Raw genomic sequence first — 14,804 nt, forward strand, 5'->3', positions numbered from 1 at the left:
CTTCTAGATGGAGCATCTCAGACAACAGCCATGCTAGGCTCCTTTCTTCAGGAATGACAGAGTATCATTAAAAATATCAGGGATTGGTATATGCTCATTGGATGAGTCTTAAGTTGGGCTAATTATACATTGGTCTCTCTCTCAGTCTCTGTTTCACTTTCCATGCCTGTATTTCTGGTAGACAGAATAAATTATGGTTGAAAGTTTTTTGAGTGGCTTGAGTGGGTTGATGTCCCTATTGCTCCTCTGTGGTTCCCTCCTGGCTACAGGAGATGGCCTCTTCAGGTTCAATATTCTGACTCTTCTGATTTTCGTATAAGGTCATCACCATTGCTTCTTGAAACTTCCCCAATCTTGGTTCTTGGGCATGTCTTTGATATGCCCCCCACACCGCCACCCCTTACAGCTGCAGATTTCCATTCATTCTCCTGACTTTCTGATGCTCTCTCCTGTCTCACCTCACACCTGATTTTGACATCCCATTCCCTCTCACAACCAGTTCCCTACCTTATCTGCCTCTTATGACTATTTTATTCCCCCTTCTAAGTGAGATTCAAGCATTCAGTCTTGTGCCTTACTTCTTGTTTAGCTTCTTTGGGTGTGTGGAATGTCTCCATGAGCATGAGATATCTTTCCATCTTTTGACATATTCTTCAATTAAAGAATAAAATTTATTATAAAAAGAACATCAGAGAAATCCAGTTCAAGTATTTCCCAAAAAAAGACAGATCAGGAAAAGGTATAATACATTTGATTTTCTTCAGCCCACCTAGTCCTCTGGGGGATGCCCAGCTGCCATGAGCAACCTATCTTCCCCCTGGAACTCCTTTGTCTAGGACCTCCCCTGACCCCTTCATTAGACTTGCTGATCCAGAACCCAGACAGGATAGATTCCTCGACTGCATATATTTCCCCTTACTGCTGAGTCCTATGAGGAACACCCAGTTCTCATAACCACCCCGCAGTTTCCCCCAGGACCTTCATTGTCCAGGAAATCTCTACCTATCACCATTGGATATGTTCATTTGCAACCATACAGACTTGCTGAACTGAAATCATACAAGGGTATGCACAATGGCTGGGAGACTTACAGGGTCCTCTGAGTTCCATTGTCCAATCCATGGATATCTATCAGAGGCCTGCCACACCAGGATCATCCAGAATAGGCCCCCTCCAAATACTTGCTACAACAGTAATGTCCAGGGACATCCAGATGGCTATAGACCTTCAAAAGAAAAGAACACAATCAAGAAAAACAAGGCAATGTGGGTTTTCTGGAGAACAGCTATCCTAATACAGCAAGCACCGGATAGCCTAATACAACCAAAACACAAAAACTGACCTCAAATCTAATAATATAAAGATGATAGATGCCTTTGCTAGGCTAATAATAAATCTCTTAAAGAAGTACAGAAAAATCAACGAAGTAGATGCTTTTAAAGAAAAAAAAGCAAATAAATCCCTCAAAAAATTATGGGACAATACAATTAAACAGGAGAAGCAAATAAATAAAACTGTTCCAGACCTGAAAATAGAAACAGAAGCAATAAAGAAAACAAAAACTAAGGGAATCCTGGAGGTGGAAAATCTAGGGAAGAGAACAGGAACAACAAATGCAAGCATCACCAACAGAATATAAAAGATGAAAGAAAGAATCTCAGGAATAGAAGATATTATAGAAGAAATTGATACATAAGTCAAAGAAAATGTTAAATCTAAAATATTTCTCACAAAGAGCATCCAAGAAATCTGGGATACCATGAAAAGTCTTAACTTAAGAACAAGAGGAATAGAAAGAGGTAAGGAGTCATAGTTCCAAAAATCAAAAAATATTTTCAACAAAATCATAGAAGAAAATTTTCCAGCCTAAAGAAAGAGATGCCTATAAACAAACAAGAAGCCTACAGAACATCAATTAGACTAGACTGAACTGGACTAGAAAAGAAAATTCTCCCATCACATAAAAAGCAAAACACTAAATCTACAGAACAAAGAAAGACTATTAAAAGGGACAAAGGAAAGGGGCCAGGAACATAAAAAGGCAGACCTATCAAAATTGCACATGAATTCTCAATAAATACTGTAAACGCTGGAGGACCGATATCTTGGAACCTCTAAAATGTAGACTACTGCACCCAGAAAAAAACTCTCAATAACCATAAATGGGGAAAACAAGATATTCCAAGATAAAACCAAATTTAAACAATGTCTATTCACAAATCCAGCCCTACAGACAATACTAGAAGGAAACCTAAAACCCAGGGAAGTTAACAACATCCACAAAAACACAGGAAATAAGTAATTGCATACCAGCAAAAGCAAAACAAGAAAATCACATGGATATGCACACACACACACACATACACATGTGTGCAAACACACACGCACACAGCATCAAAGTAACAGGAATTCAGAATCACTGGATATTAATATCTCTCAATATCAGTGAACTCAGTTCCCCAATATAAAGACACAGTCTAACAGAGTGAATATGAAAAAGAGGATTTATCATTCTGCTGCATACAAGAAACACACCTCAGCAATAAAGATAGATTATAGGGTAGAAAAAAGTTTTCCAAGAAAACGGACCCAAGAAGCAAGCTTGAATGGCCACTCTAATATCTAATAAAATAAATAAAATAAATCAAAAGAGATGGAGAAGTTGACTTTATAATCATCAAAGGAAAAATATACCAAAATGATATCTCAATATGACCATATATGCCCTAAACACAAGAGCACCCACATTCATAAAAGAAACATTGCTGAAGCTGAAATAGCACATAGAACTCTACACATTAATATTGTGATGCTTCAACATCTCACTCTCACCAATCAAGGGAGTATCCAGACAAAAACTAAACAGAGAAATAATGAAACTAACTAATGTTATGAATCAAATGGACCTAACAGATATCTACAGAAACATTTCATCCAAACACAAGAGAATATGCCTTCTTCTCAGCCCCTCATGTTCCCTTCTCCAAAATTGTTCATATACTCAGTCACAAAGCAGCCTCAACAGATACAATAAAATTGAAATAATGCCTTGTATTCTGTCAGAACTCCATGCATTAAAGCTGAACAGCAACAGAAGCATGAGAAAGCCTACTCACAAAAAGTGAACATCTCTTTATTCAATGATCTCTGGGTCAGAAAAGAAATAAAGAAATTAAAGATTTTCTAGAAGTCAGTCAAAGTGAAGGCACATACCCAAAATTAGCGGACACAATGAAATCAACACTAAGAGGCAAATTCATAGAATTAAGTGCCTTCATGAATAAATTAGAGAGTTCTCATAACTATGAATTAAAAGTATACCTTAAGGCTCTCAAAAGAGTTTGGTGCACTTGGCAGGCAGAGGCAGGCGAATTTCTGAGTTCGAGGCCAGCCTGGTCTACAGAGTGAGTTCCAGGACAGCCAGGGCTATACAGAGAAACCCCGTCTCGAAAAACCAAAAAAAAAAAAAAAGAAAGAAAGAAAGAAAGAAAGGAAGGAAGGAAGGAAGGAAGGAAGGAAGGAAGGAAGGAAGAAAGGCTCTCAAAAAAAATCACAATTATCTTCTTGGATGCTTGTGGGGAAAATTTAAAAAGGCCACCATAGTGGTGGGCCTTGGAGGGGCTTCCACCGCCGTGGCAGGTCCCACATTCGGGAGGAAACCCTATGGTTCCAGCGGCCTGGAGGCCTTGGTGGCGACAGGCCCCAATAACACGAGGAAGTCCTTGGTTCCAAAAAGGTTTATTGTCATGGCGGATGATAGATGGATCTAGGCGTACCCCCCAGAACTCAGGGCAGTCCTGAGTTATATAGGGAGGGAGAAAGGGGGAGGATTGGGGGAGGATCTGGGGGAGGCATGTTTAATTTGCTCTGCCCTCTGGCCTTCATTAGTATGTAAATCTCTAGGGCCTGAGGCCTATAGCCTGGCCTATGGAGACCGTGACTGTTTCTCAGGATCCTGGGTTCTGGGGGGCACCAAACTCCTGCCGGTTCTCACGCAGAATCCTACCCAGAATTTGCAGAGTCTCAGGGTTCTAGGCACCTGCTCCACCATGACCCAGGATACCCTTACGCAGTCCCACAGATGCTGAAAAATGATTTGATACTATATAATGCCCATTCATGTTAGAAGTCTTAGATTATGGATACAAGGCACATAGTTTGACATAATAAAAGGAATATAAGATAAGCCATTGGCCAACATCAAATTAAATGGAGAGACACTTAAAGCAATTCCACGAAAAATCAGGGGAAAAGGTGTCCACTCTCTCCTTACATATTCAATATATATTCTAAATATTTTTAATATATGCAAAATATATTCTACCTAGAACTTGAAGTTCAATGAGACAACAAAAGGAGGTCAAAGGGATTAAAATTGAAAAGAAGTACAAATATCATTATTCCAAGATGCTATGATAGTATATATAGGAGACTCCAGAAGTTCTACCAGAGAACATCTACAGCTAAGAAGCTACTTCAACAAAGGATCTGCATGCAAAATTAACTCAAAAAATTCAATAGCCCTCCTTTATACAAACAATAATTGGTTGAGAACAAAATTAAGGGGAAAAACCCTTTACAATATGAACAATAATATAAAATATCTTGACATAACTCTAATCAAGCATGTGAAAGACCTGTATGAGGAAAGTTTCAAATCTCTGAAGATAGTTATTAAGGAAGATAGCAGAAGATGAAAAAAATCTAACATGTTCATGGATCAGTAGCCTTAACATAATGAAAATTTCCACCTTACAAAAATAATGTACAGACTCAATGCTGTTCCCATCAAACTCCCATCACAATTCTTTACAGACTTGAAAGAACAATTCTCAACTTCATATTGAAAAATAAAAACCCCGCCTTCCAGTTCCATTGATGCCCAGAGCTGACCCTGTGCCACAGGTCTCCATACCCAAATACCATCAGGAAAGAACTGGTCTACCAGGAGTGCTGACACATGTGAGCACAGATAAGACCACCACTTCTTCTCAAATTCCTGGCCCAAGAGGGATCTGCCCAGAGTCATCAGGACACAGGAACCAAGGAACACCGAGGAACAGGATACTTATAGTTTCCGTCTGCACTCTGAAGCTGACCCTGTGCCACAGTTCTCCATACCCAAATTCCTCAGAGAGAACTGGTCTACCAGGAGTGCTGACACATAGGCTTGCAGGGGAGACAAGCCACAGTTAGAGACAGCAAGATCAGATAACGCTAGAGATAACCACATGGCAAGAGGCAAGAGCAAGAACATAAGCAACAGAAATCAAGGCTACATGGCATCATCAGAACCCAGTTCTCTCACCACAACAAGTCCTGGATACCCCAATCCACCAGAAAAGCAAGACTCTGATTAAAAATCACATCTCATGATGATGATAGAGGATTTAAGAAGGGCATAGATAACTCCCTTTATAAAAAAAAAAATGCAGAACACAGATAAATAGGTAGAAGCCCTTAAAGAGGAAACACAAAAATCCCTTAAAGAATTACAAGAAAAAACAACCAAACAGGTGAAGGAATTAAACAAAACCATCCAGGATCTAAAAATGGAAATAGAAACAATAAACTCACTAAGGGAGAAAACCCTGGAGATAGAAAACCTAGGAAAGAGATCAGGAGTCATAGATGCAAGCATTACCAACAGAATACAAGAGATAGAAGAGAGAATCTCAGGTGCAGAAAATGCCTTAGAAAACATTGACACAACAAAGAAAATGCAAAATGCAAAAAACTTCTAACCCAAAACATCCAGGAAATCCAGGACACAATGAGAAGATCAAACCCAAGGATAATAGGTATAGAAGAGAGTGAAGATTCCTAACTTAAAGGGCCAGTAAACATCTTCAAAAAATTATAGAAGAAAACTTCCCTAACCTAAAGATAGAGATGTCCATAAACATACAAGAAGCCTATGGAACTCCAAATAGATTAGACCAGAAAAGAAATTCCTCCCATCATATAGAAGTCAAAACACCAAATGCACAAAACAAAGAAAGAATGTTGAAACCAATAAAAGAAAAAAGGCAAGTAACATATAAAGGCATAACTATCAGAATTACCCCAAGAATGTTCAACAGAGACTGTAAAAGCCAGAAGATCTTGGGTAGATATCATACAGACCCTTAGAGAACACAAATGCCACCCTAGGCTACTATACTCAGCAAAACTCTCAATTATCATAGATGGAGAAACCAAAATATTTATTTCATGACAAAAACAAATTTACACAGTTTCTTTCCACAAATCCAGCCCTACAAATGATAATAGATAGAAAACGTCAACTTAAGAAGGGAAACTATACCCTAGAAAAAGCAAGAAAGTAATATTTTTTCAACAAATCCCAAAGGCAGTTGGTGGCACAGACTTCTAGTCGCAGCGCTTGGGAGTCAAAGGCAGGCAGGCAGGCAGGCAGGCGGATTTCTGAGTTCGAGTCCAGCCTGGTCCAGAAACTGTGTCTCAGAAACCTGAAGAAAAAAAAACTTTTTCTCAGCTGAATGCAGTGAAGACACAGAGGCTTATCAACTTATCAATTTACTCTTCCCCCCGCCACTCTTCTGATATCTCAATGCCCAAAATCAGCTTGAAAAAGTTAATGAAAAGTTGGCATCCCTATTTGCTGGGCTTGAGGACTGAGGTGGTTAATATTGGGCTGTCTTTCTAGGGAAAAGCAGTGGATTTGTTGGAACAGGGAGGAATAGCTAGGATTTATTGCATAGCCATAACCTATTTGTAGAAATCTGTATAATTGTTACTAAGCTGAAGTTATAATTTCTTAAATGGTACAAAATTTACTTTGATTTCAAATTTAAGGTTTTCATTGGTATGACTTTCTTATTGATATAGAAGTGAGATTAATATTGTTACTCTCATAGGCATTGTGCCTATATAACACATTTAGGAATACAAGGCTTAGACCCAGGCCTTCTTTAACTTTTTTAACTGATTTGAGATGGTTAGCCTGTGAGTTAAGGGCCTATAGCAAATTCATGGCTCTGAGTTTACTGTTAGGTTGTTTTCTATATTTTATTTAGAAATAGCTGAGAGGAGTTAACAGACAACAGTCCAGATTGCCTTACATGGATAGTTGTTGTAGTAATTATTTAAAAACAGCCTCCAGCTCAGGCAAACTATCTAAGCTGCAGCGGCTCTGCCTAGCCCAGCCACCACGTTTCTCAGCTGCAGGCCATGTGCGCACAGTAGCTAGAATCAGCCAGCCAGAAACACCAGCCCTGCCACCCATGAGATGCCAGCATGGGAGATGGCTATGCCAATCTCCCACACTGTCCCCACAAGGCTGGGCATTGCCCAGACCATCCCACCATCCATGCGGGCCCAGTAAGAGAATGAGACTCTAATTCTTATAGATTAATCAAGGGCTTTATATGTTTGATAATAATTAATAACAAGATGCCCATACAAAGAGAGTTGTATCCCAATTAGCTAACCTAATTATAAGTTTATAAGTTGTTCCCCACAAGTGCTCTCCATACCTGTGATGTTCTCCATCCTCCTACATCTCTGCCCTCTCTAGCTCCTCCTCTTCCTTTTTTCTCTTCCTCTCCCAACTCCTCCTCTTCCTCTCTTTACTCCTTCTACCTTAGCTCCTCCTACAGATAGTTGGTTTTCAAAACGTCAGAAGTCCACAGAATTGATATTACAAACATTTCTGTATTAATGTTCAGTTTGATTAAAGACCCATCTACTCCCAACAGCTTCCTATCTTGGATTCTAAGAAGAAATTGAGTGTCTTTGGAGTTAATCCAGTTGTAGTGAGACAGCCACTAGGCAAGAATTGCCTCTTTTCATCTACAGACAAATTACTGTCCTGAAAAGGACACACTTGTGGAATAGTCAACTGATTATATCTGCCAAGACAGAGTAATCAGCCCTTAATAATTCTGTATCACTAGGTCTGTCAGATGATCCTGGGCCAGAAGGCTGAAGATCAGATGTTCCAGCGTTTTGTAGTATAGGGACTGTCCAGGTGTTCAGTGGTCTCTATAAATTGGCTAAGTTTTAGAAGCTATGCTTTGTGCTTCCCATAATTTCAGTTAATTCAGTCATTCTGGATTTCTGACAAGGTTGAAGACATAGTCTCATAGCCAATTCAGGCTATTTACTTTGAGAGAAAAGACTTCAGAGGACGGTGTTCAGCTGACATTCATTCTAAAGCCAAGAAAAAAGCCAGGTTCAGAAATAAGTCTTTTAGTTAGGAGAGATGACAGAGGTTCTGGTTAGTCTACAAAATGATGGCCTGGGTATTAGGTCTATCTTGTACCTTACTGATGCAAATTGGTATAGTTATGCTCTAATTGTATTTTGAGAGAAAAGTTTTATCTTAACAGGAAGGGTGATATGTAGGAGGAGCTAAGGTGGGAGGAGTAAGGAGATGAAGAGGAGGAGCTAGGAGATGAGAGAGAGAGGGGGGAGGGGAACATGGAGGTGGATGCTCGAATGTCTCCGCTGTTCAAAGATAGTTGCTATATCTAGGTTAGGTATTGGGTTACACTTCTGATTGTATGGGCATCTTGTTTTTGAGCATTACCAAACTTATAAAGCCTTTGATTAACATTTTTTTAAAGTTACCAATTTAAAAAATAAAATATAAAAAAAGAATATAAATACTCAATGCTGATCCTTAAGAACTTAATAGTTCTTGATTTCGTAGAGATCGGAGTGTTTACAAATATTACAAAAAAATATATTCCGCCTCTAACAACAAAAGTAACAGAAAGCAACAGTCTCTATTCCTAAATATTTCTTAACATTAATGGACTCAATTCCCCAATAAAAAGACATAGGCTAACAGACAGGGTACATAAGCGGGATCCAGCATTTTGATGCATACAGGAAATGCACCACAGTGACAAAGACAGACACTACCTCAAAGTAAAGGGCAGGAAAACAACTTTCCAAGCAAATGGTCCCAAGATAAAAGCTAGAGTAGCCATTCTAATATCAAATAAAATTGACTTTCAACCAAAAGTTATCAAAAAAAGGTAAGGAAGGACAGTTCATATTCATCAAAAGAGAAGTCTACCAAGAACTCTCAATTCTGAACATCTGTGCTCCAAATGCAAGAGCACCCACATTCAAAAAAGAAAATTTACTAAAGCTCAAAGCACACATTATACCTCACCCAATAATAGTGGGAGACTTCAAAATGCATCTCTGATCAATGGGCAGGTCATGAAAACAGAAACTAAACAGAGATACAAAAACTAAAACAGAAACTGAACAGTGAAATTAATAGAAGTTATAAAGCAAATGGACTTAACAGATATCTATAGAACATGTCATCCTAAAACAAAAGAATATACCTTCTTCTCAGCACCTCATGGTACCTTCTCCAAAACTGACCATGTAATCAGTCACAAAACAGTCCTCAACAGAAGATTGAAATAATCCCATGCATCCTATCAGATTACCACAGACTAATGCTGGTCTTCAATAACAACAATAACAACAGAAAGCCCACATACACATGGAAGCTAAACAACACCCTACTCAATAATAATTTGGTCAAGGAAGAAATAAAGAAATTAAAGACTTTTTAGCACACTTACTTGTCAGCACATCTGTTGGAACCTCCTTCTGCAGAAGACCAGCTGAAACAACTAGCCTCATGGGACTGAGCAACCACTAGATTCTTGGATTTCTGTTCAGAGCTGACCATTGTTTGCGTTAGTTGGACTACAGACTGTGTCAATCAGCAAGCTGAACATAATAGAACCATGACTTAGTTTCCCACACCTTTCAGTGGTAGTCTGGATATCTGGGACATTACTGTGGAGGAAAGAGCCAAGCATGACCAGCAGTTCCATAGTTTGAAGCTGATATCTGGATTTATTACTGGTGATCAAGCAAGGAACATTTTTTTTCAATTTGTTTACCTCAGCCTGTCTAGCACAAATATGGGCGATAGCGAACATGAATGAGGATAGAAGGATGGATTAAGTTGAGTTTTCCATAGCCATGAAGCTTATCAAACTGAAGCTACAAGGATAGGAGCTCCTCTTTGCACTTCTCCCTGTCATAAAACAGCAACCAGTTGTTGCTATTTCCAGTGCACCAGCATTTGGTATAGGAGGAATTGCTAGCATACTGCCACTCACAGCTGTTGCTCCCATGCCAATGGGCTCCATCCCAGCTGCTGGAATGTGTCCACCCTTAGTATCTTCTGTCCCTCCAGCAACAGTGCCTTCCCTGACTAACGGGGCTCCTCCCATCATACAGCCTCTGCCTGCATTTGCTCATCCTGCAGCCACATTGCCAAAGAATTCTTCCTTCAGCAGATCTGGACCAGGGTCACAATTAAACACTATTACAGAAGGCATCATCATTCGATGTAGCCAGAGCCCCTCCCCTGCCCCCAGCAGCAGAGTGGGCTATGCCTCCATCATCAAGACTGAAATGCAGGCACGACAAAACCATGCATGACACTTAACAGGTCCCCCCAGGCAAGAACTATTCTCATGCAATCAAGTTTACCCCGTGCTGAGCTGGCTTCAATATGGAATCTTTCTGACACTGATCAAGATGGAAAACTCACCACAGAAGAATTTATTCTAACTATGCACCTAATTGATGTTGCCATGTCTAGTCAACCACTGCTGCCTGTCCTGCCTCCAGAATACATCCTTCCTTCCTTTAGAAGAGTTCACTCTGGCAGTAGGATGTCCATCATAATCTCTTTATCTGTGGATCAGAGGCTGCCCAAGGAGCCATTGTCAGAGGATGAGCAGTAGTTAAAGAAGCTCCCTGTGACATTTGAAGATAAGAGGTAGGAGAACTTTGAACTAGAAAATCTGGGGCTGGAGAACATAGGCAAGCTCTCTTGGAGCACCTGCGCAAAGAACAGGATTGATTGGCTCAGCTGGATAGCACCAAGAAAGAGAGGAAAGAGTGGGAGCACCAAGAACAGAAGTCCAAGAGATAGCCAGAGCTGGAGAAACAGCTAGAAAAGCTGTGGGAGTTGGAGAAGCAGAGAGAGGAGGAGAGAAGGAAGGAGATCAAGAGGACAGAGGCAGCAAAATAAGAACTCTAATGGTAGTGACAACTCGAATGGGAACAGAAGCGGAGACAGGAATTCCTGAATCAGAGGAACAAGGAGCAGGAGGGCATCATGGTCCTGAAGGTGAGAAGGAAGACTCCAGAGTTTGAGTTAGAAGCTCTGAATGACAAAAAGCATCAGCTAGAAGGAAAACTTCAAGATATCAGGTGTCGACTGGCAACCCAGAGGCAAGAAATTGAGAGCATGAACAAGTCTAGAGAACTGAGAATTGCTGAAATCACAGCAACAATTGCAGGAATCTCACCAAATGCTTGTAAGACTTATTCCAGAGAAAGAGATACTCAACGACCAATCAAATCCAACAGAACAGTGTGCATAAAGATTTGCTTCTTACCCTCAAAAGTGCCTTGGAAGCAAAGGAGATAGCCTGGGCAGCAGCTTTGAAAGCACCTGGACAAGGTGGAGAGAGAGAGACCAAGTCAAAGTTGCAGGAGATTGATGTTTTCAACAACCAGCTGAAGGAACTAAGAGAAATACATAGTAAACAGCAACTCCAGAAGCATAGGCCCATCAAGGCAGAGTGGCTGAAACAGAAAAAACAGGAGAGGAAGAGCCTGGAGTTAGAAAAGCAAAAGGAAAAAGCTCAGAGACAAGTTCAGGAAAGTGACAAGCAATGGCTGAATCATGAGCAGCAGGAGGAGCAGTGGTGCCCTTGGAAACCCCAAGAGGAGTTGACTAACTAAACTAAAAATGGAAGACAGTGTCAAAAAGAAGGAGGAAGAAGAGAGAGCCAAACCAGAAGTGCAAGACAAACAGAGTCAGCTTTTCCATCCACATCAAGAGCCAGCTAAGCCTGCTGTCCAGGCACCCTGGTCTACCACAAAGGAAGGCCCACTTACAATTTCTGCACAGGAGAATGTAAAAGTGGTACATTACCGAGTTCTGTACCCATTTGAATCCAGAAGTCAAGATGAGATCACCATCCAGCCAGGATATACAGTCATTGTGGAGGAAAGCCAGACTGGACAGCCAGGACACCTTGGAGGAGAGCTAAAATGAAATACGGGATGATTCCCTGAAAACTATGCAGAGAAGATTCCAGAAAATGAGGTTCCCACTCCAGAAAAACCAGTGACTAATCTGACATCTACCCTTGCCCCCAAACTGGCTCTGTGTTGTTGGACCCCATTTTGGCCATGGTTTGGGCCTTGAGGACAAACTCAACCTTGGCTCAAGTTTTGAGACCTATCTCTGCCACTTCCATACCAGGGTGACTCAACAAAACTCCAGTTTGGCCCTGGCTCTGCCCTACTGTTGCTGATGTAGAGCTGTGGGGAAAATTTAAAAAGGCCGCCATGGCGGCGCAAGCCCCGGAAGGGCTTCTGCCTCCGTGGCGGGTCCCACATCAAGGAGGAAGATCCTATGGTTCCAGCGGCCTGAGGGCCTTGGTGGCAGCAGGCCCCAGTAACATGTGGAAGTCCTTGGTTCCAAAAAGGTTTATTGTCATGGCGGATAATAGATGGATCTAGGTGTACCCCCAAAAACTCAGGGCAGTCCCGAGTTATATAGGGAGGGAGAAAGGGGGAGGATTGGGGGAGGATCTGGGGGAGGAATGTTTAATTTGCTCTGCCCTCTGGCCTTCATTAGTATGTAAATCTCTAGGGCCTGAGGCCTATAGCCTGGGTGACTCTATGGAGATCTATGTGGCTGTTTTTCAGGATCCTAGATGATGGGAGGGACCGAACTCCTGCCGGTTCTCACGCAGAATTCCACGGAGAATCTCAGGGTTCTAGGTACCTGCTCAACCATGACCCAGGATACCCTTATGCAGTCCCACATAGAGCTTTGCCATTGGCCCTGTCAGTCACCCCATATCCTCTGTCACCCTTCCCTGCCCCCTACGTCATCTCACCCCACCAAGACTTTTCCTCCCTATGTTCCAAGTTTGTGAAAGTGAGAGACTGACACATTAAAGTTGAGTTCATGCTTCGACAAGACTCCTGGCAGGGTGTGTTTCTTTTGGGCCATTGACACTCACCATCCCACTCAGCCCTGAGAGACCCATTGAGACCAGGATCTCTCTCCTCTCACCTGGACCTGCCGGCAATGAGCCAACACTGTGTGAGACCCCTGCTCCTTTGCCAGTGACCTCTTCTGAGACCTTCACAACCCCCAGCAACTGGGCAGACTTCACTTCCACATGGCTAAGCAGCACAAATGAGAAACCAGAAATGGACAACTGGGACACATGGGCAGCTCAGCCTTCTCTGACCAGTGCTGGCCAGTTAAGGCAGAGATCGGCCTTTACACCAGTCACAGTCACTGGCTCCTCCCCATCTCCCATCCTGGACCAAGGTAAAAAGGTATAAGGGCTACAAGCACAAGCCCTGTATCCCTGGAGAGCCAAAAAGACAACTTAAATTTTAACAAAAGTGACGTCATCACCATTCTGGAACAGCAAGACATGTGGTGGTTTGGAGAAGTTCAAGGTCAAAAGGATTGGTTCCCCAAGTCTTACATGAAACTCATTTCACAACCCTTAAGGAAATTCACAATCATCAATACTGGCCCTACCAAAATTCCTGTTAGTCTAAAGAGAGTGGCTTCCCTGGCTGCCAATCCAACATTCTTGGAGGATAATTTATTGCCATGTACACTTACAAGAGTTCTGAGAAAGGAGATTTAACCTTTCAGCAAGGGGATATGATTGTGATTACCAAGAAAGATAAGACTGGTGGACTGGAACAGTGGGTGACAAGTCCAGAGTCTTCCCTTCTAACTATGTGAGGCTTAAAGATTCAGAGGGCTCTGGAACTGATGGGAAAGCAGGGAGTTTAGGGAAAAAAACTAAAATCTCCCAGATTATTGCTTCCTACACTGCTATTGGTCCTGAACAACTCACCCTGGCTCCTGGTCAGCTGAATCATCTGAAAAAAGAACCCAGGTGGATGGTGGGGAAAACTGCAAGCTTGAGGGGAAAACAGCAAGATAGGGTGGTTCCAAGCAAATTATGTCAAACTTCTAAGCTCCAGAACAAGCAGAATCACCCCAACTGAGCTACCCAAGACCACAGTACAGCCAGGAGTGTGCCAGGTGATTGCAATGTACAATTACACCACACAGAACGATTATGAGCTAGCCTTCAGGAAAGGCCAGATCATCAATATCCTCAACAAAGTGGACCTGGACTGGTGGAAAGAAGTCAGTGGGAAAGTTGGGCTTATCCCATCCAATTATGTGCAACTGACCACAGACATGAACCACAGCCAGCAACAAATCATATGTTGCCCATCCAACCCTCAGGCTTGAAAGTCCTCAAAGAGACACACTATCCCATATCACTCTCCAGAAAGATGATGGGAGACACAGCCTTGATCATGTGACTTGCAGCATAATCACCTATGCCTTCTGAGTAGAACTCACTGTAGAGCAGTTTACCTCATTTGACCTTAGTTGCATCTGATCGAAATGTCTGAGTCACTGCATGCAGAGGCAGAAGCAAATTGCAAAACTGCACAGGGTGGTGGGTCTTTTTGTGGTTTTCTAGTCACTCAGACTGACGGTCCTGCCTTCACATGGGTGCTTTCAATAGTTTTAAGATTATTTTTAAATGTGTATTTTAGACTTTTAATAAAAATCAATCAGTTACCAAAAAAAGACCTTTTAAAATTTAGTGAAAATGAAGACAAAACATACCCAAACTTGTGGGACACAATGAAAGCAATGCTAAGAGGAAAACAGCTCTGAGTGCCTCCAAAAAGAAACTGGAGAGAGCATAGACTAG

The 14,804-nt window shown here is 41.6% G+C and overlaps 1 pseudogene; it reads left to right on the forward strand.

The window, feature by feature from the left end:
* Positions 1-9,740: 9,740 nt before the first annotated feature.
* LOC114636287 lies at positions 9,741-14,329 on the forward strand (annotated as a pseudogene).
* Positions 14,330-14,804: the final 475 nt, after the last annotated feature.

Source organism: Grammomys surdaster, unplaced genomic scaffold, assembly GCF_004785775.1.
Source record: "Grammomys surdaster isolate TR1022 unplaced genomic scaffold, NIH_TR_1.0 123433, whole genome shotgun sequence".
NCBI classification, from domain to species: domain Eukaryota; kingdom Metazoa; phylum Chordata; class Mammalia; order Rodentia; family Muridae; genus Grammomys; species Grammomys surdaster.